This window comes from Podarcis raffonei, chromosome 4 (genome assembly GCF_027172205.1).
Source record: "Podarcis raffonei isolate rPodRaf1 chromosome 4, rPodRaf1.pri, whole genome shotgun sequence".
In the NCBI taxonomy this organism is placed as follows: Eukaryota; Metazoa; Chordata; class Lepidosauria; order Squamata; family Lacertidae; genus Podarcis; species Podarcis raffonei.
The window spans coordinates 72185011-72211066 of NC_070605.1; the positions used below are offsets into that span (position 1 = coordinate 72185011).

The window sequence follows — 26056 nt, forward strand, 5'->3', positions numbered from 1 at the left end:
AATCTGGGATGTAGCCTTCCAAGAGGATAAAGCTCACACTGTGTGTTACTCAGCAGCTGGAAACCGTAGCAAAAACCCAGCTCCATCTTACTATTTCTATACCCCCCAAATCCCCAAATAGAGCAGCAGAACTTTTACTTTGGCCTACTTTAATGTCATACTATCTGTTCTATTGGAAGAGAGATATTCACACATCCTTTATAACTAGTGTGTCTGCTCTTGTCAATCAGGTATTGGAACAACGGAGCATGCACTACTGTACTGCTTGTTTTAGAAGGACATTCACGCCTTATATATAACACCTATTTTAAGGCAGATCTGACCATTTTTACAGCTCCCTCCTTTTGTCAGATTCCAATCACAAAAACAATATCTGGCTGGCAAAATTCTGTGCATCCTTCAGCAGTCATTCCCAGGAGCCAGTTGATTACATCTCCTCACCAACCATACTAGCATTCAGCAACCTGTTCTAATGTGCAGCTAAACAAACAAACACACACGCACGCACACATATACACACACACACACACCCCGTAGCCTTTTGCTGTGCTGTTAATTCCTAATAGAATTCTGCTGCTCTGCAACTTGCAGATTTAAACTATTTGCAAGCCATTTGCAAGCTGCAACTATTCCCCCTGAAAATAGAGACATATATTTCATGCTTAGTCATTCCACTCTAGTTTCACATTCTATCTTCTCCAGAGAAGAACTAATCTTAGCTGTGTGAGAGGAGGCTAAATGCTTGAAAAAACTGGAAAGATCAGTAAATCCAAACTGTTGTTAAGCATGAAGGGCTGATTCTATGCATCCCTCCCTGAAAATGAAAAAAAAATTGCTATGATTTGTGATATTTGCCAAGATATATACATATATCAAATTGTGTGGGTGCAAGGGCTTGACTCCAAAGGCCATAGAAAGACATCTGTTGCTTTAAAAAAGAAAGAAGAAGCTTTACTTTAGATTTTGAAATGCATTTGGTCACAAGAAGGAATATACAGTAGAACAGAGTCAGCTAACGGACAATAAAGCAGGAGTTTCTCATGCAAACTTGAAAAGATAAATATTTGTGCTGTCCCTGCAATGAACACATGTGGTGATGTATAGGCAGCCCTTTGGGGGCTACACAAATAAAGCTTTAAGTGTGATTGAACTCTCTGGTGTATGGTTAGGACTTCCTGCCATTAAAACACAAGTATCTGAAAAGTTACCATTTCTCTCTCTGCTCATGAAAGGACCCATTTATAGCATTATCCTTTCCTATATGGAGAGGACAGATTGTGAGACCAGAACAATAAGTTTTTCTCTGTTTCCACAGTCTGATATATTATTTTTAAGGTTCATTCAAAACAACTGATGTTTTCAGAACATACCAAACAGTATTATTTACAAAATGGGGAGCACACTAGTTGGTTTAAGTGAGCTATTTACACACAGAGGTAACCCTCCAAAGGACTCGTGACCCAACCAGGGCCTTTCACCCAGCTCAATCACAACTGTAACACAAAAGGAAGAGCAATATAGTCTGGCCCACCACATGGTCTGAGGGACAGTGGACTGGCCCATGGCTGAAAAAGGCTGCTGACCCCTGTTTAAGACTAACCAATTCAGGCTGCAATCCTGTACTGTACATATTTATCAGGATTTTAATCTTAATGGAAGTCACTGGGGTTTACCTCTGAGTAACGTACAGTTTCTTTGGCATGAACCCACACTAGGAATTCTGACAGCAGGGACCCTTTCTGAACCAAGGTAAAGACACTTAAAAGCTAAACATTAACACAACCTAAAGGAGAAAGATGGGGAGAGAACCAGAACAGATGAGGTCCGCAGAACTTTTCTTCTAGCACAGAAGCAACTGTGAGGGCAGAGGCCCTTTCTGAACCAAAGTGAGAACCATTCATTTAAGTAATACCTATTTGTAAAACTGCAATGCTTAAGTATCCACAGCCACTTTGCAAAGGAGGAAGGTGGGGACAAAATTGGAACAACCTGGCCACATTCCTGTTACTGCTCATTCGCCATGACCCTGTGACCTTCTAGCAGTACCACTTGCTGTCACAGGCACCAGCCACCACTACTTGTGCAGTTGCATCAGCTCACCCACTTTTCCAAAGTTTGCTAAGATAAATCCACTCATGATACAAATTTCTGGTGAAAGCCTTGGCATTGCAATCACTTCATCAGCAAAAGGTAATCAGGGAGATACTAAATGTATCCCTGTGATCAGGTTCCAAATGGGTCATAGATTATAGGTATTTATGGTGTCTTACTGGCCCAGACTATCTCTGCAGGCAACTTGATTTAAGGGGTTACCTCTGGTGGGAAATATAATAAGACACCTTCCTCTCTGCAGATCTGTGCTAAGTATTTTGGCTGAATCAGAGGAAACATCTGGATTAAAAACATAATTCCCAAATTAGATCACTACCAATCAGTAGTGAAGGACTGTGTTCTTTTCAGTGGCTTAATGACATAATCATTTCCAGCAAATCCTGCAAAGGAAGAATCTTGTTTCATATGAATGGAATGTCTTGCATTAATTCATTTTATTTGCATGTATTACTTTTCCCTGTCTAAGGTTTGGTTTGGACCAAAATCATAATTTGATGTGCATTGTATTGTAACGACCACTTGAATAAGCGACTGAAAGGATAAATCACTGATGGAGAACAGACTTTCAAAACATGACTTCTAGCTATGTAGGCAACAGTTCACATCTAACCGAACACATGTGATTGAATGCTTATGCCTTCAAGAATGGGATATTTGTTTGATTCCTTCACATTTGTTGAAATCTAGCGGTAAACATTGTCACAGGACCTTCTGTCACTAGAGATATTATTGTCCTTAATTATTTATACCTTCCTTAGTAGTTGCCTCATGCGTGAGTGATCAGAGATCTGTTGGCCCAGAAGCTTTGATGGTTCTCTTTTGGTATATATGAGAGGTTTTCAACCTTTTTGAGTCCACGGCTCCCTTGACCAAATACATTCTTTCTGCAGCACCCCTGTGGGGCTCAGGAGCCCAGTTATGTCACCCCTTGCTTGCAGAGCTGGCAGTTCCATACCCTTTCTCAAACACCCTCCCTTGTGCAGTGTTCCCTCAGCCTCCTCTCCTCCCCCCTCTCCTTGGAAGTCTTCTGGGCAGCCACTGCTGCTGCCCCTGGTTTCTGAGTTGCCCCCCCCTGCCCCAAAGAGAGGTGCCTTCTTACATTGTCCCACAGGGGCCTGGGACTTGTCTGTCCTTTCCCTGTACCTTGAAAAAAGAGATTCAAGTACCTAATGAAGAAGGTCTCTTCCAAAGTCTCTGTTGGTACTTTATAGCAGTAACAAACAAATTAAAGTGCACCAGGTTTTTTTCTAAGCTCCAAACTTAGCTCAATTAGAAATTAGGGTGGAGCCAATATTGCTAGTTTTTTTAACCCTTGTGCAAATCAGAATGTGATTACTATTAAAGATCAGTTGATTTTGGTACACAGTAGCTGAATGCTGATATGGCTGAACACACGTTTTGCATAACTAAACATTTATCTGAAAATGACATTTTTTTGACCAAGAAGGCCCAAAAAACCTTGAGAGATTATTTTGAGATAAATATGAATACTACAGTGGAAAAAAGAGTAATCTGGGATGCAAGTAAAGTGGTTATGAGAGGATTTCTGATACAACAGAATGCAATTAAGAAGAGAACTCAAAATGAAAAAAAAGATAAAATCCTGGAGAAAATAAAGGAAGGAGAGAAGAAACTGAGAGCAAAACCAAAGTCACAGGAGATCCTGAAAGAGATAAAGTTATATCAAGTACAATATATGAAAATGATGAATCAGGAAATAGAATGGAAGATTAAACAGATGAGACAAAAGACATTTGAATCAGCAAATAAGTGTGGGAAATTGTTGGCTTGGCAAATGAAAAAAAGACAAAAACTTAACACTATTACGAATTTGGAAGTGGAAGGAAAGAATATACAGAACCCAGTGGAGATCAGAAAGTGCTTCCAAAGGTACTTTAAACAACTATATACACAGGAGAAGCAGAAAGAAATGGACATTGATCGATTTCTGAAAATAAATGGACTACAGAAAATCTCTCAGGAAAACAAGTTAATGTTGAATTATAAAATAACGGATCAGGAAGTGGGAGGGGCCATACAGAACATGCAATTGGGTAAATCTCCAGGACCGGATGGTTTGACTTCAAGATACTACAGATCTTTGAAAGAATGGTTAATACAACCATTGAAGGAAGTCTGTAATGAAATACTGGAAGGGAAAAGGGCACCAGAGTCGTGGAAGGAAGCCTATATTACACTTATACCGAAAACAGAGACTGAAAAGACACAGCTTAAGAATTACCGCCCCATATCGCTGCTTAATGTGGATTATAAAATTTTTGCAGACATTTTGGCTAAAAGATTAAAAAAGGTGTTAGTAGAAGAAATCCATAAAGATCAAGCGGGCTTTCTCCCAGGCAGACATTTGTCTGACAATATGAGGAACATAATTAATATCTTAGAAAAACTACAAGTGAATATTAATACTAAAGCAGTTCTGATATTTGTGGACGCGGAGAAAGCCTTTGATAATATTTCTTGGAGTTTTATGAAGAAGAATTTACAGGGGATGGGGGTAGGTCAAGGTTTTGAAAATGGTATAGGTGCAATTTACTCAGAATAAAAGGCAAAATTAATTGTGAACAATGTAGTGACAGAAGAGTTTAAGATTGAGAAAGGAACACGACAAGGCTGCCCAATCTCTCCATTGCTTTTTATATCGGTCCTGGAGGTTCTGCTAAATATGATTAGAAAGGACCAATTGGTTAAAGGTATACAGGTGGGAGCTAAACAGTACAAACTGAAAGCATTTGCTGATGATTTAGTATTGACTTTACAGGAGCCAGAATCTAGTACTAAAAGGGTACTGGAATGGATTCAAGAATTTGGTCAGGTAGCAGGTTTTAAGTTGAACAAGATGAAAACTAAGGTTTTAGAGAAAAATCTAACTGTGATTGAGAGAGATAAGTTTCAGGAGGAGACAGGATTAACATTGGTTAAGAAAGTGAAATATTTAGGGGTTAACATGACTGCCAAGAATGTGAATTTATTTAAGGATAACTATGAAAAATGCAGGATTGAAGTGAAAAAGGACTTAGAAATATGGTCAAATTTGAAGTTATCATTGTTAGGCTGAATTGCTATGATAAAAATGAACATATTGCCAAGGATGCTGTTTTTGTTTCAAACATTGCAAATTTTGGACAAGATGGACTGTTTCAAGAAGTGGCAGAGAGATATTTCCAGATTTGTCTGGCAGGGCAAGAAGCCTCGAATAAAATTTAAGATATTAACTGATGCTAAAGAAAGAGGTGGATTTGCCCTGCCAGACCTTAAACTTTACTATGAATCAGCCGCTTTTTGCTGGCTGAGAGAATGGCTGCTTCTTGAAAACACTGATGTGCTGGACTTAGAAGGTTTCAACAATGTATTTGGTTGGCATGCATATTTGTGGTATGATAAGGTTAAAGCACATAAAGCGTTTTAAAACCATATTGTTAGAAAAACACTGTTTAATGTCTGGATAAGATATAAGGATTTGTTAGAAAATAAAACCCCAGGATGGTTGTCACCAATGGAAGCGAAGGCTCAGAAAAAACTCAATATGGAGGCCAAATGGCCGAGATATTGGGAAATTCTGGAACAAGATGGAGACAGAATAAAACTGCAGAGTTTTGAAAAATTAAAAAATAGAGTGCGAGACTGGCTCCATTACTACCAAATAATGGAGGCATACAACTTGGACAAAAAACTTGGCTTCCAGGTGGAAAAATCAAAATTGGAAACAGAATTGTTAGATCCCAAAACTAAGAATTTGTCAAGAATGTATAACTTGCTGTTGAAATGGAACACTCAGGATGAAACGGTGAAATCTGCTATGATTAAATGGGCACAAGATGTTGGACATAACATTATGATGGCTGACTGGGAACAGTTATGGACCACAGGTATGAAATTTACGGCATGTAATGCCCTAAAAGAGAATTTAATGAAAATGATTTACAGGTGGTACATGACACCAGTCAAGCTTGCAAAAATTTATAATTTACCTGACAATAAATGTTGGAAATGTAATGAGACTGAAGGTACATTCTTTCACCTTTGGTGGACGTGCCCAAGGATTAAGACATTCTGGGAGATGATTTATAACGAAATGAAAAAGGTATTTAAATATACCTTCCTGAAGAAACCAGAGGCCTTTCTCCTGGGCATGGTCGGCCAATTGGTGCCAAAGAAGGATAGAACTTTTTTTATGTATGCAACAACAGCAGCAAGAATACTCATCGCGAAGTATTGGAAGACACAAGATTTACCCACCCGGGAAGAATGGCAGATGAAGTTGATGGACTACATGGAACTGGCGGAAATGACTGGCAGAATCCGAGACCAGGGAGAGGAGTCAGTGGAAGAAGATTGGAAAAAAATTAAAGATTATTTACAGAAATACTGTAAAATTAATGAATGTTAGAAAAATGCTGGAATAAAGTTATATGGCTTTAGCAGAAATGTTACAAAGAATTAAGTACAAATAGATTGTTAATGGATTAAAGGGAAAAATAAGGTTAGAATGTGTTAAGATAAATTACAGGACAGAAAACTGAGGAAGATGGAAAGGATTTGCTGAAACAGTTAATTGAAGTGGAATACAAAAAAGGGAGGTGCGAGGAGGTCGCTGAAACAAGATAAGGTCGCTGAATGAAAGATAAGATATTGAAATTATTGGATGTGTTTTTATTTGTCTTTGTTTTGTTTTGTTAAGGTTAGTGTTTATGTAGTGTTTTTGTTTCTGTATTGTATTGTTTTGTTTAATCTTTTGTTTAATTCTTTTTCTTTTTTTGTAATCCTTAAACTGTTAATAAATATTATTTTAAAAAAAGAAAGAAAATGACATTTTTTTTGCAGTGAGGGAGACAGTTTATCAGGTGGCTGCATGGAAAGTTGAAGAGCACTTTGGATTAGTTCTTGTTGGAGCATTGACTAAATTATATGTGTTAACCTGGCAAAATGGTCCAGGGAGGAACTACCTTTCTTTTCAAACATCCCTCGTAGTACAGATTATCATAATTAAATTCCGTTGCTGCCGGGCCAACTGAAAATGGTGTGTGCAAATTTGAAAGCAATGAACTGGATGCATTCCAAGAAACTCAGGTGTTTTTTCTTCCTCCAACATTGTATATACATGTCTGAAATAGATTGAATAGAACATGTTGACCTAGCAGGATAATGGTTACCAGACTGGTTACCCTGGGAACCTGCAAAAAACCTGTTCTGTTTGGGGTCTACCTTCCAGTCTTACCCCTGAACTAGATATCAGTTCACCTTTTAGACCTAGTCATTGTGCTTCATCTGGGTCCGGGGGCAGGAGTTCCCTTTTCCTTTTCTATGGAAAGAGAGAAAGAGAGAAAGAGAGAGAGAAAGAGAGAAAGAGAGAAAGAAAGAAAGAAAGATGTGCATAAAATGCACATATTACTACAAATAACAGCAACAAATGTCTATATTAGAAGAAAGTTGCACTAAAATGCCGAAGAATTTTTGTGAGGAGATGCAAAGTGACGTGGAAATGTGGAGAACCAAATTTAAGTTTGCAAAAATGAGAAACTGCGAGAAGGCAAAGTAAGCAGATTCACCCATCCCTGGCTGGAAATGATGATCGATCATGTCCAACATTTGGAGGGCCAAAGATTAGCAACCCCAATACAGATTATATTTTATATCATTTGCCAGTTTGCTGAATATTCACACACATGCCAGCTTATGTGCATGGCCACATAGGCAAGCAGCTCACAGGTAGACCATGAGTGGAAACTGAGGTTTATCTCTGTGTTGCAACTTTCTCATGCCAGAGCATCAGAGACCTGATTCATGCAAAGAGGAAGGAAGGACTAGATGGGGATATTGTGGGTGACATTGACCTCCAGTTCCATGTAATAGTTCACAAATATGCAGTGCTTTTTTTCTGGGGGTGTGCAGGGGTCCGCATACCCCAAAACATTTTGTGAATCTAGGTTTGGCCTCATTGAGGGGCAGTATTTCAATATGAATAGGAAAATGAGAGTACCCCAAAACATTTTTTGAGAGAAAGCACTGCAGATATGTATGTGTGTGCATGTGTCATGAGAGGGGGAAATGCGGGCCCTCCATACATGAACTCTGCACTCATAATGGGTCTCATTTAGCCTTACTTTTTCTTCCTTGTTCTGAAGCAAGGCTTATAAAATAAGATGTTTGCAATGTCTGAATGGTGAGCATGAGAGATGTACATCTGGCAAAGTGTCCCCAAATCAGTTCATGCATCTCAAACCTATGCCTAAAGATTACTTGTTTCTCCAGACGTATTTTGTGACATTTAGTCAAGTTTTAGGGAAAGTCTAATGTGCCTCTTGGCCTTGTGCCTGAATAAGATGTTCATGCTTTGGGGGCTTTCAAACAGATAAAAGCTGATGCAGATGAATGTAGCCCAGGACTATCATAAAGTGATTAGGGATGTATTTATATGAAACAAATTACTGTTCCCATGGTTGCCAAAAAAAATGAAGAGTAGTGGGATTAATTTTGTTTTTAATGTTGTAAGCGTTGGTGATGGGTTGTTGTGTGTGTTTTTTTAAAAAAAACTTTGGCTAGTTGTAGGTTTGTATTTATCTTAGAGAAACTGACAATTGAATGATGATATTCTTCATATATCGATCTATCATCTATCGATCTATCTATCATCTACCTACACAGAGAGAGAGGGGGGGGAGAGAGAGAGAGGATCTAGTGTTCAAAACACTTCACCAGTTTCAACATACCAGTTTAAACATGCCTGTTCTTAATTTAGTAGTGGATATGCAACATACAGACATACAATTGTCACTGGGACATACAAATCTCAGTAAGTGATGTGAAGTGGAAGATTTTCCTAATTATTTTCCAGATTATTATTTTTTGCAGTGTCATTTTAATGCAAAAAACAACAATCTTTTTCACAAATTCATTAGTAACAATGAATGGATAGCAACTGCAAATACAATATTGAGCAAGTTTAGGAGTTCAAACATTTTTAGCTTTGTTTATACAGGTGAAATAAACATGCTAAATTAGAGCACTCTCTGAAATTTTTCTGATTTGAATTTTTCTGAAAAATCCGCCTCACTAGTCTCATTCTGCTGAATGTTCTAAAATTAAATTCTAATCTGTTCTCTCCTGAAATATTTAGAACTATTTTTCATTGCTGGCATGCTTTAGTAAAAGAAATGAAAAAGTACTTGGCAATGATTTTCTTGAGTTCAACAAGGAATGCTAGACAACTCACATGATTAAGTGGGTCTGTAGAAAAAGCAGAGAATGAGAGGCTGAGGTGCAGTTTGACAACTGGCAAATAAGTTGTGATTCTTTCATTGTGTACTCAGCTAGTCTCTAAATTCATATATGTACTGCTTTGAACCACCACTACCAAGCTGGTAGTATTCTATAAAATCTTCAGCACCTATAGATTTCATAGCACTATTTGCTGGGTAGGATTTCATAGATTTATAGGCATTATGGGTAAAGTAAGATGACAGGTGGCCAGCAGGGATGGGAGATGAACTTGACTCCCATTCAAAAGTGCCACTGCCCATTGCTAAAATGCCATCCTGAGGATTGCAAAGGTGGTGGTGTATGGTATTGCTGTTGCCACTGCAGTCACAGAAGAAAAATACTGTGAAGTTGCGGCCATAGGAAGGGTCCCTCTGAAGTCTAGCACCAGCCCTTACTAAATGAGTCAATGTGCATCTGCAACACAACCCTTTTATCTATTCTTGTTGCCTTGCATGCCAAGTGTTTGGGGAACAAATTACTCCCAAGCAGTTCCATTAGTACAGTATTGTCATTTTTCAGAATGTGATGTACTGAAGGAGAAATAATTGCGATGCATCCTGAACGCAGCACATCAAACAGCATTTACTGTTGAAAGACACTGACTAAGTGTGCCAGGTTTAAAAATGGTTCATCATTTAACACCAGTACGTTTTAAGAACATTGACTTAATTTGACCTGACATTCTTTGGTAATGAGAGCAGGGTGTATATTCTGGCATGGGTCCTATTAACAGTAACGGGATGAGCTTTAGCTACTGGAGCCAAGGTATTAAGCAAATCAATTTTGGTAAGTGGAACATTAACATCAGGGCCTTATTTTAAGATTTATTTGCTTTTTAGCAGTGTAAGGAATGGAAAATGGACTTGCAGAATGCTTCTTTTGACAGGAGGAGGTGGCAGCAGACCTGGAGGAAGAGAGGCAGGACACAATCATGTCTCCAAAAATCAGACACTGCTTTGATATAGGTGGGGTGAGATACACCCACTGCGGCAGAGTGCAGGTGTGTGCTTCAGAACCACAGACTCTTGTCTTTTGAGTGAGCGAGCAACATCTCACCTTTAAAAGCTTGTCAAGAGGGACCTGTCCACTTTGGGGGCATCTTTGTAGCTTCTGTTTGGGTTTGAAGCCCTTGCCTCGTTTGTGTGCCTTGGAATCTTGACTTCTGGAGCTTGTGCTTGCTGCTGAGCCTGCACTGCTATTAGCCTGAATAAAAACCTCTTCCCTACCTTCAAATAAGAACTACTGTCATTGCGTCCAGGGATGGGAACCTGACACCTACAGCTCCAACCCATAACGTGTTGCCTCTGGCCCTGCCCACTGTTGGTATGTGGCCCCCGAAAGGAAATGTGGCCTTGAGTCTGAGAAGATTCCTCAGCAACATGCATCTGGATGCCAAGAGTGTCGCCATTATTAAATATTTAAATAATTAGCAACACGCTGCCCTTTCGTGGAACCCAAAGCCTCCCTCTACTTAATGGTAGGGCCAGCTCCCAATTTGCATTGGCCTGGTTTGGTACAGCTTGCGGTTAATGAGTAGAAAGATCTTAATCACGAGTCCCTGTTCAGACGGCATGCTAAGATCTCCTTGGCCCAGCAAAAAGGCTCAGGGAGGAGCAAAGCATCTGCAGGCTCCTCTCTGGAAACCTGCACAATCACAGGGCCTCACTATGCCAAGGTTAGCCTTACTGTGTCACACAAAGCTGCTGAGTATCTCAGGTACTCAGCTCCCTCCTATGCTCAACACTTGGGAGAGATTTCATGGGTTCTGATGTTCTTCCTCCCTAGCAACTGAGAGCAGCACCAAAAACTTACAGGGATGCTGTTATTGCCAAGGCCCAGCTGTGCCCACTCGGCATTACTAATGTCATTTCTACCAGCTGATTCAGCAAAGTTGAGCGACTAATCTGATTAGTTGGTTTGCTTCTGCTGGTTTTTCAAATATAGTTTTATTGAAGATTTTATGTTTGATTTTATGTTTGGTGGTATAGAAATACTTGCGGAAAAATGAAACAGATCAGTCAGGGGCACTTTGGGAAAGGGCTGCCTTTATGGAATGCACAGAAGTAGTTGTGTGATAAGGAGCAGCCATGCGATGGTACCAATTCCCTCAAACAGTCGCCCTCTTGCCCAACAGTGACCCCACATGTTCCCGAGAACTTCAGATGGGGGACACCATTGTACATCAGCCATTTTGTTCCCCCCCATCCCGTTCTCAAACAGAGCTACTATCGATGTTCATTCCGTATGAAAGCAGTAAAATAAATAAACGAGAAATGTAATCTGCTGTATAAACTTTGGCAGGTTTGAATAAAAATGCTGCTGAAGCCTGTAAACTTCCATTTCTTGGAAGGAGACCCTTTTAATTCTAATCCCAGCTGCATCACAGAGAACGCTACACCCCCTCCTTGAATACTTTCATTGAAGCCATTTGCACATTTTGAAACCTCTTGTTTCCTGGAAGGAAAAAAACACAATACTTTAAATGGTTACAGCTTCCTAATTGGTGTATAAAGCTTATGAAATCCCCTGTAGATTTGTGGTGTATAAATTATGGATCAGCCAATATGAGCTTTTTTTAAAAAGGCAGGTTTGACTATATACTTTTGTCTGCAGTGATTTCATTCACACTCCCTCCAGAGACTCTGGCAGTAAATCTTTGGGTGTGGTCAATCCATAGATGCACAAAAGATATGAAATGATGGGCTCAACCTTAACTGTCACACCGCAACAACTGTTTTGAGGGGGTAGTAGATGCAACAACAGACAGAAGCATGGCATGACCTCTCCCTTACTGGTCACATGTCCAGTCATCCGTCAGGGGAGAGGCATGAAGCCATAGATGCACCCAACAGCAAAATCAACTTGGCTTTGATTGTCTATCAATAGGCCACTCAATTGTTCCAAGCTAGGTGGGAGCTATATGCAGCATGCAGATGAGGACAGGCTTCCACATACATATTCAAAGGTTGATGAGGTACTGCACATTCAAATGGGTGGTGTGCCTGTGATTCCCACCAGGCCCAGCAGCCAGGGCTGTGCTCACATAGCCCAGCATCAAATAAACAGCAGCTGTATTCACCAGCTGTTCTGGGTGGGTGGGTGGTTTTAGTGTTCCCTACATGCCTCTCCCCAGCAACTGCCTCAAAGGCAGGGTATACAACCAGTGAGCTGGTCAGAAATATAAGTGGTCCTGCAGAATGATTGCATGTAGAAATGGCATCCTGAGTTGGACATTCAAATCACAGTGAATTATTGAGTCTTTGGAGCATTGTACTTGGACAATTTTCTTTCTCTTTGCTCACTTTCTCTCTCTCTCTCTCTCTCTCTCTCTCTCTCTGTGTGTGTGTGTGTGTGTGTGCATGAATGCTGTTATATAGATAGCTTTCCCCACTCATTGTAATACCTAATTGTTCTGTTTTTTTGTTCCTCTCAACCTACCACTGTACCAGTTATGCATGCCAGGTAAAGGTAAAGGTACCCCTGACTGTTAGGTCCAGTTGTGGATGACTCTGGGGTGGCACGCTCATCTCACTCTATAGGCCAAGGAAGCCGGCGTTTGTCTACAGCTTCCAGGTCATGTGGCCAGCATGACTAAGTCGCTTCTGGTGAACCAGAGCAGCGCACAGAAACACTTTTTACCTTCCCGCCAGAGTGGTACCTTATTTATCTACTTGCACTTTGACGTGCTTTCAAACTGCTATGTAGGCAGATGCATGCCAGAGGCACAGATAAATCACTTTGCTTAAAAGAAAAGGGGCAGCTGACCTATGTTAACAATGTTGCTGTAGTGATTATGAGATATGAATAAGTAACACAAACAAAGACACTTCAATTACACAAAACTTTGCTGTTTTTCTTTGAATATATCCAAGGTTGAGCATTTACATCTTTCTGAGGTGGCACCTCCCATTATGAAATGGTGCCCCAGATCAAATGCTTGATGAAAAACCAAACAGATACTTCATGTCTTGTTTCAGACACATCTCCCATTGATCACATGCATATTTGAACTGGAATTAATTGAGCCTCTGGTGCAGCTGAACATTTTAAAAGAATGATGCCGAATCTGTGGCCCTCCATAAGTTGCTGTACTACAACTCCCATCATCCCTTGCCATTGGCCATGCTGCCTGTGGCTTATGGGAGCTGCATCACAATAGCATCTGGATGGCTAGTGTTTTCTCTCGTACATCCTGTGGAAAAGAACTGTTTAATGATGAGTGTCAGTGCCCGTTCCTTCTGCTCTCATTCTTTGTCCGCTATTTGTGTTCTCATATTGTTAAGCCAACACAAATATACATGCCAGCCCTATAGCAACTCAACCTGTACAACAAGAAGTTTCTCCACCTGTTATATAAGCAGTAAGAAAGGGGCAAGGTTTTAGTAGAATGGTATAACCCTACTTTACTTTGTAGTGTGTTGCAGGTTTCTATTATCTCCAGAAGTCTTTTTTGTTTTTTAATGGTAAAATAAAATGCAATAGGCAAGCCAGTAAAATTACAGAATCACCTTGATCTCAGGGGACAGACTTTGATCTGAATGCAAAACTTGTAACTTTATGCCAGCGTTTATTAAAATTCGACTTTATACTTAAATGTTGGATTAAAAATTTCCTCAACACCACCATTTAATGTTATTCAAAATATTACTTTCCCTTTGAAGTTGAATTATACTAAGCCAGAGGTAGTGCCATGTTTTAATTAAATGCCCAGAGCTACTGTGGTATCAAGGACTGCATTTTAAAATTATACCTATGTACACCTTCAAAGTGTTTTTCTTTCTTTCTTTTCCTGTCTCATTGAAGCAGGGCTTTCAATAAAGCAGCACTTTTATGGTCCCTGAGTCACAGTAAAGCAACTCCTTTGTATAGCCCAATTACCTCTTTCTACCATTTTACATGTTTTTTTCCTACCCTCCCACTGCATCAAATAGAGGTTCGTTTAAGGACAAAATGTGCCAGATGTTTCGTGGTTTATTTTTCTCCTTAAGAAACAGTTTTCATTTTAAAGAAGGACAGGTAAATTGCTCCAATCACAGATGTGTTTCAGCATGTTACTCTTATACAGGTTTCAAGCTGAATCTAGGAGTAAGATTTTGTACCACTTATGTCAGTGGGAATTTTAACCATGCTTTTTAAAGGGTACACTTAAATGTACTATATTTTTGTTTGAAAGAACAGCAGCCAAGCAGGATCCTGATTGTGCATGGCACTCCAGACCCACATTGAGGCCCAGTGCCAGTTTGCTGATGGAAATTGCCCTCCACCTCATATTTGCCCTCACATCTCTGGGAGGAAATAACAGCTAGGAAGATTTGGGTGGGAAGCAGTTGATGGAGGCCCCTGATTATGAAGGACTGCTTTCCTTGAAAAATAGAAGTGACATCTTTAAGCACTCTTAAAACTGTGCGATGGATGCTCAGTATACTTTGGTTCTTATAGCATTATGGGCCAAGGGGAGGGGGGTTCATGTACACTATCCTGAACTCCTTGGAGGATGGTGGGGTGCAAATGAAATTGATAAAAGTCTCACCGTGCATGACAACATTGGTTAAAACTGCTACTCAGACTGTGTTACTGGCCGCATCGGGATAACCAGGGTGTACAGACAAGGCCTGATTGTCAAATAAGTATTTCCAGGTTCTAATAATTTCAGAGTGCACATGGATGTTATATGGCAGTGTCCAGAAACCTGGCCAGAATTCTACAAAATTCCTTGGCCTCTGCAGCAGCTTGTGATTTAAAAAAGGAGCGCTTTTGTCTCTCTGGAGAGAAGCAGTGCTATTGTTGCATGCCTCTGGAGAGACTGAACTCGCTCCTAGACCTGCATTCTCATTTTGCCTCTTCTAAGCAGCTGAGAAACACCACTCCCACCCCCTTTCTTTGCTCTGACTTCTTCCGCTGCCTTCAAAGCTGTTGAACTTTTACTTGTGGGAGAGTAAGAGTTCAGCCTCGTTGAGCTGCAGCCAAAGAGCAGGTCAGAGAGTTCGTTTCCCCTTCTCAGTCCTCCAGGTAGGCATTCATCCAGTTCATCATCAAGAAGATCATTAAATTTTGCCTGCCCTGGATTCACTCAGGTGGACATCATCTGCCTGATGGAAGATTCGAGGTTAATAAAGTCATCCCTCAATAATAAAATGCAGCTATGAATGCTGGCAGCAGCGAGGCTGCTTTTTAGTAACTGGGTGGAGTGCAGTAGCATCAGGTCTCTACAGAACAGCTCATGGAAAACTGCTTGGATTCATCAATGCATCACTTACATTCTCAATGCATAGCAGGTTTTACTAATCAGGTACAGACAGTTACTATGTGAGGAGTTACTCCTTCTTTAAAATGTCCTTCATCGGCACATATTTTTTTATAAGGTTGCTTAATTAGGAGTGGAAACAGAATCACAGGTTGTCTCCAGACCATTACCATTTTGTGGGAGGGATTCAAGTACATACCATAAATTTATATTTGTGGGTTAAAGCACACTGTAACACTAGCACAACAAATTCACTTTTTTAAAAAGAATGGTGCTTTTTTTATGAATTTGAAAGGAATGGATAAATGCATTGAAAAGTGTGGGATGAATGGGTGGCTAATGGCAAGGTGTATAAACGCTGCACAAGCAAATGCATGGCAACCGTTCATTCTCTTATATCTGCCCCACAAACAAATCAGACCAAATGTTCACTAAGTACCAGATATAATCACTGGATCAGTTTTGTGCAAAGGAAATCAGGATGAATGCTCAATGAGCAGCTCATCTGGAGAAGGCTACAGGCTTCTACTGCTATTGGGGGCCTGGGCACCCATAATTTTTGTTGTGGTGGGTGCCTGGCCTCCCCTCCCTGCTGCTGCCACTCTGTGCCATGCACCACCCCCGACCACCACTGTGCCCAGCTTCACGCTGCCAACGCCAACCACCCACCACCCAGCACTCTGTGTCTTTAAAAAACTCCACATGTATTCATTTTGATAAATACTCCGCATGCTGTTTAGTAATCCTTATGGTTTAACACGTTTTTGTGCCTCTAATCTTCTAGGTAAAGATTGTTGGCATTTTCAAGTAGTGAAGTTAGGGGTGGAGAACCTCAGACTTAGGGTCCAAATTCAGCCCTCTAGCATCCTCTAACTTGCCCCCCTCCCCATTCTGCTCCTCATCTTCCCTGAGTGCTTTTGCCTGGCTGAAAGATGGAAGTGTGTGTGGGGGGGGTAACCTCTTAGCTTTGTGCGGCTGGAATGAAGCCTTCTGTACAATGGTTGCACCTGTCACATTGCTTCTGACCCCTGAAAAATTGCTCAAGAGAATGTGGTCCTCAGGCTAATAAACATTCTCCAGCCCTGCCCTAAAGAGTTAAGATCCTTGGTACCTTTCCCCTTCGGTTAGTGGAAGATTCTATAGAAATTCATGATTAGGTTCTCCTGCTGGACCATCTGATACATTCATCCTAGTTTTATGAGCAGAATGAAAAGGAACCTTGTCCATCTTCTACAATGCATGGAGCAAAACAGGTGTGGAAGACCTCCCTGTAACTGATGCTCATGATTCTTCGGATAGTTTTCTTAGAAAACATGCTTCTTTCTGGCAATGATTCACACTCAGGAAATTATTTCACACTTGAGACCTACAAGATCAAGGAACACACTGTTCCTGGAAGAGAGCAGAGAGTAGGGAAAATTTTAGAGGTAAGTGGCTTTAAGCTATTCTAATTGTTGCCTAATTTTGCCATGTAAACTGCATTGTAAATGTTTTTTGTTGAAAGGCAGTAAAAATATTGTGAATGAATGAATAACAGAGTCTAAAAAAACCAGGAACCAAGAAAATAACAAAGTTGTGGTTCCTTCAATAATTGATTCTAAAGAAGTTATTTCCTGATAGAGGAATGTTTTATTTAACTTGTGCAGTTACATGTCAGGAGCCAAAGTCAGGTGTAGGTCAGCAATAAAAGCAATAAAAGAACACTGGTGTCAGCAAAGTTAACTCTTTATTCAAAAAAACTAAAAGAGTGCAGGCCTAGGGATCCCAGCAACTCCTCTCAGTAGGTCTTACAGTTGCAAAGACTGAAGGACTCTACCTTCCCATCCTCTCCAGGGTTTTTTCCAAGCAAGTGGAGACTGTGTCTGTGCACAACTAATATCTCCTCTGCTCTTTTCATTTCTCTGTGTGTTCTGGGAGACCAGGGGGAAGGGGAGCTGGTCGCAGCAGGAGAGGGAGATGCCCTCACTTCTTCACCAGCCTGCCTCATCTCTGGCCCCCTTATTTCCAGCCTCCACTTCCGCCTCTGATTCTGGACCACTCTCTGCCACAGACTCTTCCTGTTCACTAAACCCTGTTGCCTCTTTAGCTTCCAACACCTCCTCCTCCCAGTCTGCTCCCTCTCCTACCTCTCATAACTCATTATTTTCCTACCACCAATTCCCTGGCTCTGAGCTTTCTCACCTTAGGGGTTCCCCAGCTGGTTGCCTCCCACGAACTCCTCTGCATCCAGTCAATCCATGACATTACACTAGTTATATTCACTTACAACAGGCAAAGGCAAACTCGGCCCTCCAGCTGTTTTGGGACTACAACTCCCATCATCCCTAGCTAACAGGACCAGTGGTCAGGGATGATGGGAATTGTAGTTTCAAAAACATCTGGAGGGCCAAGTTTGGGGATGCCTGACTTACAGCTTTACAAAACTTAGATCCTGATTAGTTCTCATATCAATATATTTATAAAACTAATTAGCAGCCTTGGCTGTCCTAAATGGAGTAAACCTCTTTTAATAATTAAATAACGTGCAAAGAAAAGGGGAAAAAATTCCCCACTTTTCATTATACTAAAGAAGGCATGAGGTCACCGGGTGACATCATGAGGCTGTAAGGCTGTAAGGATAAAAAGAAGAGAGGAAGAAGCATGTATTTCACCTTGAGTTCCTTGGAGGAAATGTGGAATATAAAAGTCAGTTGTCTTTGGACACTGGTCATGATGTTAAAAAGTTATATAGATGTATGTGCAATGAGGCAGTGGAAGGCAGAAGTGCCTGGCGTGCTCTGGTCCATGGGGTCACGAAGAGTCAGACACAACTAAATGACTAAACAACAACATGTGCAATGAGACTTCTCTATTTTCAAACAGAAACCCCCAAAATACAAGAATTTTCAAAAGCAGGTTTGAAAGCAATGAAGTGCCTTGCTGCCCCGTACAACCCCCAAAGCAGAATGCTAAATCAGCCGCAACTTATTATGCTTAATACCAAATGTGCAAAATAGAAACCCGAATAGCTAGTTAAGACTACAACTGTGATATATTTTTTAAGCTGTCTATGTATTCAGGCTATGATCCTAAACACATTTCTTTGGAAATTAGTTCCACAGAAATCAGTTTCCAGATACATGTGTTTAGGATCAGTGTGCTAAAATAATGATGATGATTTAATGACTTCACTCTTCAGTAGTTGAGCACCATTATTTATCGCCTTGTACATCCCAAATTGATAGCTATGGTCAGCTGACAGGAAAATATGCCAAATCCCAGACCACATCTGAAATTGTGTTTTGAGCAGCGTCAACATTTACTTGGTCCCTAAGATTATACTGTTGCTTATCAACAGCCAAATTTTCATAGCAGATGTGACCATTATTTAAGACCCTTCGTATTTGCCAAAATGCACATTTGGCGGAAACCTGCCTGTGGGATTGCTGCAACTGGGGGTGAGGAATCTGAAGCAGAGGTATACTGTGCAACTATAGGGGGTTTTCTCTTTTATATTTATTCTGATTTTCCTTGGTTTTGAATTCTTCTTTCCCAACAGGTTTTTTTTAAGCAGTAGAATACTGCAGTTACAAGATTGGCACCATCTAAAATTATTGTTAATGAGGGGAAATGAAAATATGTATTAAGTGGAGGGGGGACAATTTTTTAAGAGCATTTGAAAATGCTGAGGAGAATAAATGCCAGCTGACTTTATCCTTGAGTAGTTTATATATATATTTTGCAAATTTATGTCATAGGGAAGGAGGTGTATTATATGTTTTGCTAAATAGTCTTAAATGTGTCTACTCAAGTCAGGGGGGGAAACATCACCAGCAGTCAGAGAATTTAACTCCCATTTCCCAGTCTTTTGTATAGTGTTGTTGTTGTTTAGTCGTTTAGTCGTGTCCGACTCTTCGTGACCCCATGGACCAGAGCACGCCAGGCACCTCTGTCCTCCACTACCTCCCGCAGTTTGGTCAAACTCATGCTGGTAACCTTGAAAACACTATCCAACCATCTCGTCCTCTGTCGCCCCCTTCTCCTTGTGCCCTCCATCTTTCCCAGCATCAGTGTCTTCTCCAGGGAGTCTTCTCTTCTCATGAGGTGGCCAAAGTACTGGAGCCTCAGCTTCACGATCTGTCCTTCCAGTGAGCACTCAGGGCTGATTTCCTTAAGAATTGATGCGTTTGATCTTCTTGCAGTCCATGGGACTCTCAAGAGTCTTCTCCAGCACCATAATTCAAAAGCATCAATTCTTCGGCGATCAGCCTTCTTTATGGTCCAGCTCTCACTTCCATACATCACTACTGGGAAAACCATGGCTTTAACTATACGGACCTTTGTTGGCAAGGTGACGTCTCTACTTCTCAAGATGCTGTCTAGGCCTGTCATTGCCCTTCTCCCAAGAAGCAGGCGTCTTTTAATTTCGTGGCTGCTGTCACCATCTGCAGTGATCATGGAGCCCAAGAAAGTAAAATCTCTCACTGCCTCCATTTCTTCCCCTTCTATTTGCCAGGAGGTGATGGGACCAGTGGCCATGATCTTCGTTTTTCTGATGTTGAGCCTCAGACCACATTTTGCGCTCTCCTCTTTCACCCTCATTAAAAGGTTCTTTAATTCCTCCTCACTTTCTGCCATCAAGGTTGTGTCATCTGCATATCTGAGGTTGTTGATATTTCTTCCGGCAATCTTAATTCCAGCTTGGGATTCATCCAGCCCAGCCTTTCGCATGATGTATTCTGCATATAAATTAAATAAGCAGGGAGATAAAATACAGCCTTGTCGTACTCCTTTCCCAATTTTGAACCAATCAGTTGTTCCATATCCAGTTCTAACTGTAGCTTCTTGTCCCACATAGAGATTTCTCAGGAGACAGATGAGGTGATCAGGCACTCCCATTTCTTTAAGAACTTGCCATAGTTTGCTGTGGTCGACACAGTCAAAGGCTTTTGCATAGTCAATGAAGCAGAAGTAGATGTCTTTCTGGAACTCTCTAGCTTTCTCCATAATCCAGCGCATGTTTGCAATTTGGTCTCTGGTTCCTCTGCCTCTTCTAAATCCAGCTTGCACTTCTGGGAGTTCTCGATCCACATACTGTTTGAGCCTTCCTTGTAGAATTTTAAGCATAACCTTGCTAGCGTGTGAAATGAGTGCAATTGTGCAGTAGTTGGAGCATTCTTTGGCACTGCCCTTCTTTGGGATTGGGATGTAGACTGATCTTCTCCAATCTTCTGGCCACTGCTGAGTTTTCCAAATTTGCTGGCATATTGAGTGTAGCACCTTAACAGCATCATCTTTTAAAATTTTAAATAGTTCAGCTGGAATACCATCACTTCCACTGGCCTTGTTATTTGCAGTGCTTTCTAAGGCCCATTTGACTTCACTTTCCAGGATGTCTGGCTCAAGGTCAGCAACCACACTACCTGGGGTGTACGAGACATCCATATCTTTCTGGTATAATTCCTCTGTGTATTCTTGCCACCTCTTCTTGATGTCTTCTGCTTCTGTTAGGTCCGTACCACTTTTGTCCTTTATTATGGTAATCTTTGTACGAAATGTTCCTTTCATATCTCCAATTTTCTTGAACAGATCTCTGGTTCTTCCCATTCTGTTGTTTTCCTCTATTTGTTTGCATTGCTCGTTTAAGAAGGCCTTCTTGTCTCTCCTTGCTATTCTTTGGAAATCTGCATTCAATTCCCTGTATCTTTCACTATCTCCCTCGCATTTTGCTTGCCTTCTCTCCTCCGCTATTTGTAAGGCCTCGTTGGACAGCCACTTTGCTTTCTTGCATTTCCTTTTCATTGGGATGGTTTTCGTTGCTGCCTCCTGTACAATGTTACGAGCCTCCATCCATAGTTCTTCAGGCACTCTGTCCACCAAATCTAAATCCTTAAACCTGTTCGTCACTTCCACTGTGTATTCATAAGGGATTTGACTTAGATTGTATCTTACCGGCCCAGTGGTTTTTCCTACTTTCTTCAGTTTAAGCTTGAATTTTGCTATAAGAAGCTGATGATCTGAGCCACAGTCAGCTCCAGGTCTTGTTTTTGCTGACTGTATAGAGCTTCTCCATCTTTGGCTGCAGAGAATATAATCAATCTGATTTCGATACTGCCCATCTGGTGATGTCCATGTGTAGAGTCGTCTCTTGTGTTGTTGGAAAAGCGTGTTTGTGATGACCAGCTTGTTCTCTTGACAGAACTCTATTAGCCTTTGCCCTGCTTCGTTTTGATCTCCAAGGCCAAACTTGCCAGTTGTTCCTTTTATCTCTTGCCTCCCTACTTTAGCATTCCAATCCCCTATAATGAGAAGAACATCCTTCTTTGGTGTCACTTCTATAAGGTGTTGTAAGTCTTCATAGAATTGGTCAATTTCAGTTTCTTCAGCACCAGTAGTTGGTGCATAAACTTGGATTACTGTGATGTTAAAAGGTCTGCCTTGGATTCGTATCGAGATCATTCTATCATTTTTGAGATTGCATCCCAGTACAGCTTTCGCCACTCTTTTGTTGACTATGAGGGCCACTCCATTTCTTTTACGGGTTTCTTGCCCACAGTAGTAGATGTGATGGTCATCCGAACTAAATTCGCCCATTCCCGTCCATTTTAGTTCACTGATGCCCAGGATGTCAATATTTATTCTTGCCATCTCATTTTTGACCACCTCCAACTTACCTAGGTTCATGGTTCTTACATTCCAGGTTCCTATGCAATATTTTTCTTTACAGCATTGGACTTTCCTTTCGCTTCCAGGCATATCCGCAACTGAGCGTCCTTTCGGCTTTGGCCCAGCCACTTCATCAGCTCTGGATCTACTTGTACTTGCCCTCCGCTCTTCCCCAGTAGCATGTTGGACGCCTTCCGACCTGAGGGGCTCATCTTCCAGCGTCATAACTTTTATATGCCTGTTGTCTTTGTCCATGGAGTTTTCTTGGCAAGGATACTGGAGTGGCTTGCCGGTTCCTCCTCCAGGTGGATCACGTTTGGTCAAAACTCTCCACTATGACCTGTTCATCTTGTGTGCCCTGCTCGGCGTAGTTCATAGCTTCTCTGAGTTCTTCAAGCCCCTTCGCCACGGCAAGGCAGTGATCCATGAAGGGGAAAATTTCTAATTCTTCCCCACCCCAGATGGGACTCGAACCCACAATCCCTGGCTTAGGAGGCCAGTGCCTTATCCATTAGGCCACTGGGGCTGTATAGTACGAGGAGTAAATTCAGCCTCCCCAGCCTGAAAACACTTGCACAGAATTAATTTGTTTTCAAATCATTAATACAGTTTTTTTATTTAAATGTATAGAATTGGGGTTAGAAGACATAAGCACAGATGAACTAGTTTGTTATTTCACATGTTCTGTAGCTGAACTTTGATGACAGCCAATGAGGTGTAGCAGCTAAACTGATCATTCTCAGATTGGGAAACCCAGGTTCAAATACCAATTCATTGACAAAGCTAATTAGAAAAGGCAACCTTGGGCAACTGAACAGTGAGGGCCCATACATAAGCATGGCTGACACTACCTGCTGTTTATCTCCTCCCAGAATTGTCTCTTGGAGTTCTGAGGACTGAAGGATTAATCCTGAAAACACATTAACAAAGGAGAAAGCTGTATTGAACATGGTGGCGGTTGAGCAAACATGCATAGGATTCACATTGCGGATGTGCTTCTTTTCTTCCTTCTGCCCTTCCCGTTTTACTTTTCATAATAAAATCATTATTTTAAACTGTGAACCACTTCAAGGGCATTGGAAGAATGGTGGTATATCAACAAAGTAACTCAGCCAAGCCTACCATCCGAGGTTGTTATAAGGTGAAGAATAAGGCCAGGGTTCTTTGTTTGTTTGTTTGTTGCTTTTAAAACAGATATTTCATTACCAACTTCTGTGGCTAAGTGCTAGTGAATCCTGGCACCAATTTAGGCTGCAATCCTAAATGCACATTTTAGAGAAGAAGTGTCATTGAACACCCTGGGACTTCCTTCCCAGTAAAAATGCATAGGATCATGCTACATGCTATTAAAAAGTGGTAGCAAGGCAGGGCAGGGAGATTTGAAGGTTATATTATGAACAGACTGGAATCTCACACTCCGTAAATCCATTGCAAAGCCTTAAACGTGCAGCATTTAACTGCAGAATTGCACTCAGCAAACACCAGGTGCAACCTAGCCAACAGGAAACTTAGGGATGTTCTCTCTTTTCTGCTGAATTCACTGAGGCTTAACTTTGGCTCTCCGCAGAAGTCATAAAGCATTTGGACACCTGAAAGTACTTTATATAATATTCATTTAACAATCCTCCTGACTGCTTAATTTTCCTCACGATTGCTTACAGTGAATACAAAGAGGTGGCTAAGCCTCATTATGCATTTGGCTTGGCTCATTAGGTCGGTCCAAAGTTTGCTTTCTCTGGCTCAATTTCCCAAGTCCTGTTTTGCATTAGGCAAAGAATTCCATACTTTGCATCCATCCACCAGTTTGTTTAAGAGTTCATTTCAATTGCTTTTCCTTTGTCTGTGGTCATTCTCATGAAGAAAATGGAAATGCCATTCCTTGATATGTCAAGCAAACCAATATCTTACACCTGACAGTGGCAAGTTGATATTATCTCTTGAAGACCCTTCCCTTGGGGTGCTTAAATGCTCTGACAATGGGGTCCATCAACAGCTGATTGCGCCAGGTTAATTCTGTAAACGTGAGACAAGAGAAGTGATTGCATGGCATCCTTCTCCTATCTGGTGCCTCTCCAGATGTTTTGGACTACAACTCCCATCATCCCTGACCATTAGCTGTACTGGGTGGGGCTGGTGGGACAACTGGAGGTTAGCAGGCATACCCACCAACAAACTTACCTCTGGATCCGACACATCAAAATGCTGGGGGTGGAAGCGACAGTGAGGAGTGGTGGCAGCAGTGCCACATCTCTCCTCTACAGGTCTACAGTGCACTAGGGAGCTGTGGAGGCTGCTTCCTTGGTGCCAGCCCAGCACTGCCAGGTCTCAGCTCCACTCCCAGGTAAGGCCTGATTTGGAGGCGGAAGCAGTGGAGAGGAGGAGAAGCCGTGGTGGCAGGACAACTGCACTTTTCCACTGCTGGGCTCCGGAACACAAGGGAAGTGAGGACAACCCCTACGGGGACATCATCTGCACAGGGTAAGCCATGTTGGCAGCTCCTGCAATGGGTGTACCAGAGTTGCTGGTTCTGGCACATAACTGGGGGCTGAGCTTCAGTGGTGGCAGCCTCCCCTCTTCTGCCTGCTCTCCACTACAGTGGTACCTTGGGTTAAGAACTTAATTCATTCTGGAGGTCCGTTCTTAACCTGAAACTGTTCCGCTATCACATGATTTCTGTTCTCATCCTGAAGCAAAGTTCTTAACCTGAGGTACTATTTCTGGGTTAGCGGAGTCTGTAACCTGAAGCATCTGTAACCTGAAGCATCTGTAACCCGAGGTACCACTGCCAAAGGGAGGAGGCCGGCAGCAGTGGCTATGGAGAGGCTCATTTGACTCATCCTCCTCCCCGAGCTCAGTGGTGGTGATTGGGGGCAGAAAGAAGCAGCACATTCCTGGATTGAAATGGAAGCTGGGAATGGGTCTATGAATCCAGGATGTCCTACTAAAATCGGGGCAGTTAGAAGGCATGAGCAGGTTCAGGAAGGCTATCATGTGGCAAATTGTGTGCAGGTAATCACATGTGTACAGCACACAGCAAACAGGCTGCAAGTCTGCACCCGCTTACCTGGGATCAAGTTTCATTGAACTTTGTGGAACTTACTTTAGAGTAGACATGCACAGGAATGCACTATTAGTCCCTGAAAACTGTGTTTTCAGAATGCAAATAGCAACAAAAGAAACGAAATGAGTAAGGAAGGAATGTCTTCCTATTCTAGATGAAAACAGTGTCCTCTAGATTTCTGCTATCCGTAGAATGTCTGGCACCTCAATAGTCAACGTTTTTGAGAAAACTATCTGTAGTGCTACAACAGCAGTATAATGTAATAGAACAGGAAGTCACTCTGTTATAGTTGTTGGCATTTCAGCCCCATCCTGTATCACCCATTTTCAGGGCAGCAAGTTTTTGGACTGGGATAATTTACTTTTGTTTCATTTGGACTGGATGTAGCAGGATGTCTGATGCAGTTCCAGAAATCCCTGGTTCATGCTTTATAACTTAAATACCTTGCGCAAACTGCTTCCACTTGTTCCCTTCCTGAATGTTTTCATTTGGCATAATTTTAGGAATGCGGTGAAAAATAATAGTCAATATTAATGCTGCCATTGTTATTTCCAATGATTATTAATTTTAAGACTTGCACTTTATAGCAATATTAAAGTGATTATTTATATATATATATATATATATATATATATATATATATATATATATATATCAGATTATTCAATCTTATATTTCTGCAGTATAGCATTTATTTAAGTGATATTGTTGACAGC

The 26056-nt window shown here is 41.3% G+C and overlaps 1 non-coding gene across 1 annotated transcript; it reads right to left on the reverse strand.

Annotated features, from left to right (window-relative positions):
• Nucleotides 1-22732: 22732 nt before the first annotated feature.
• On the reverse strand, nucleotides 22733-22805 carry TRNAR-CCU (transfer RNA arginine (anticodon CCU)). Its single transcript has one exon. It is a non-coding gene; the product is annotated as a tRNA-Arg (tRNA).
• Between the last annotated feature and the right edge of the window lie 3251 nt (nucleotides 22806-26056).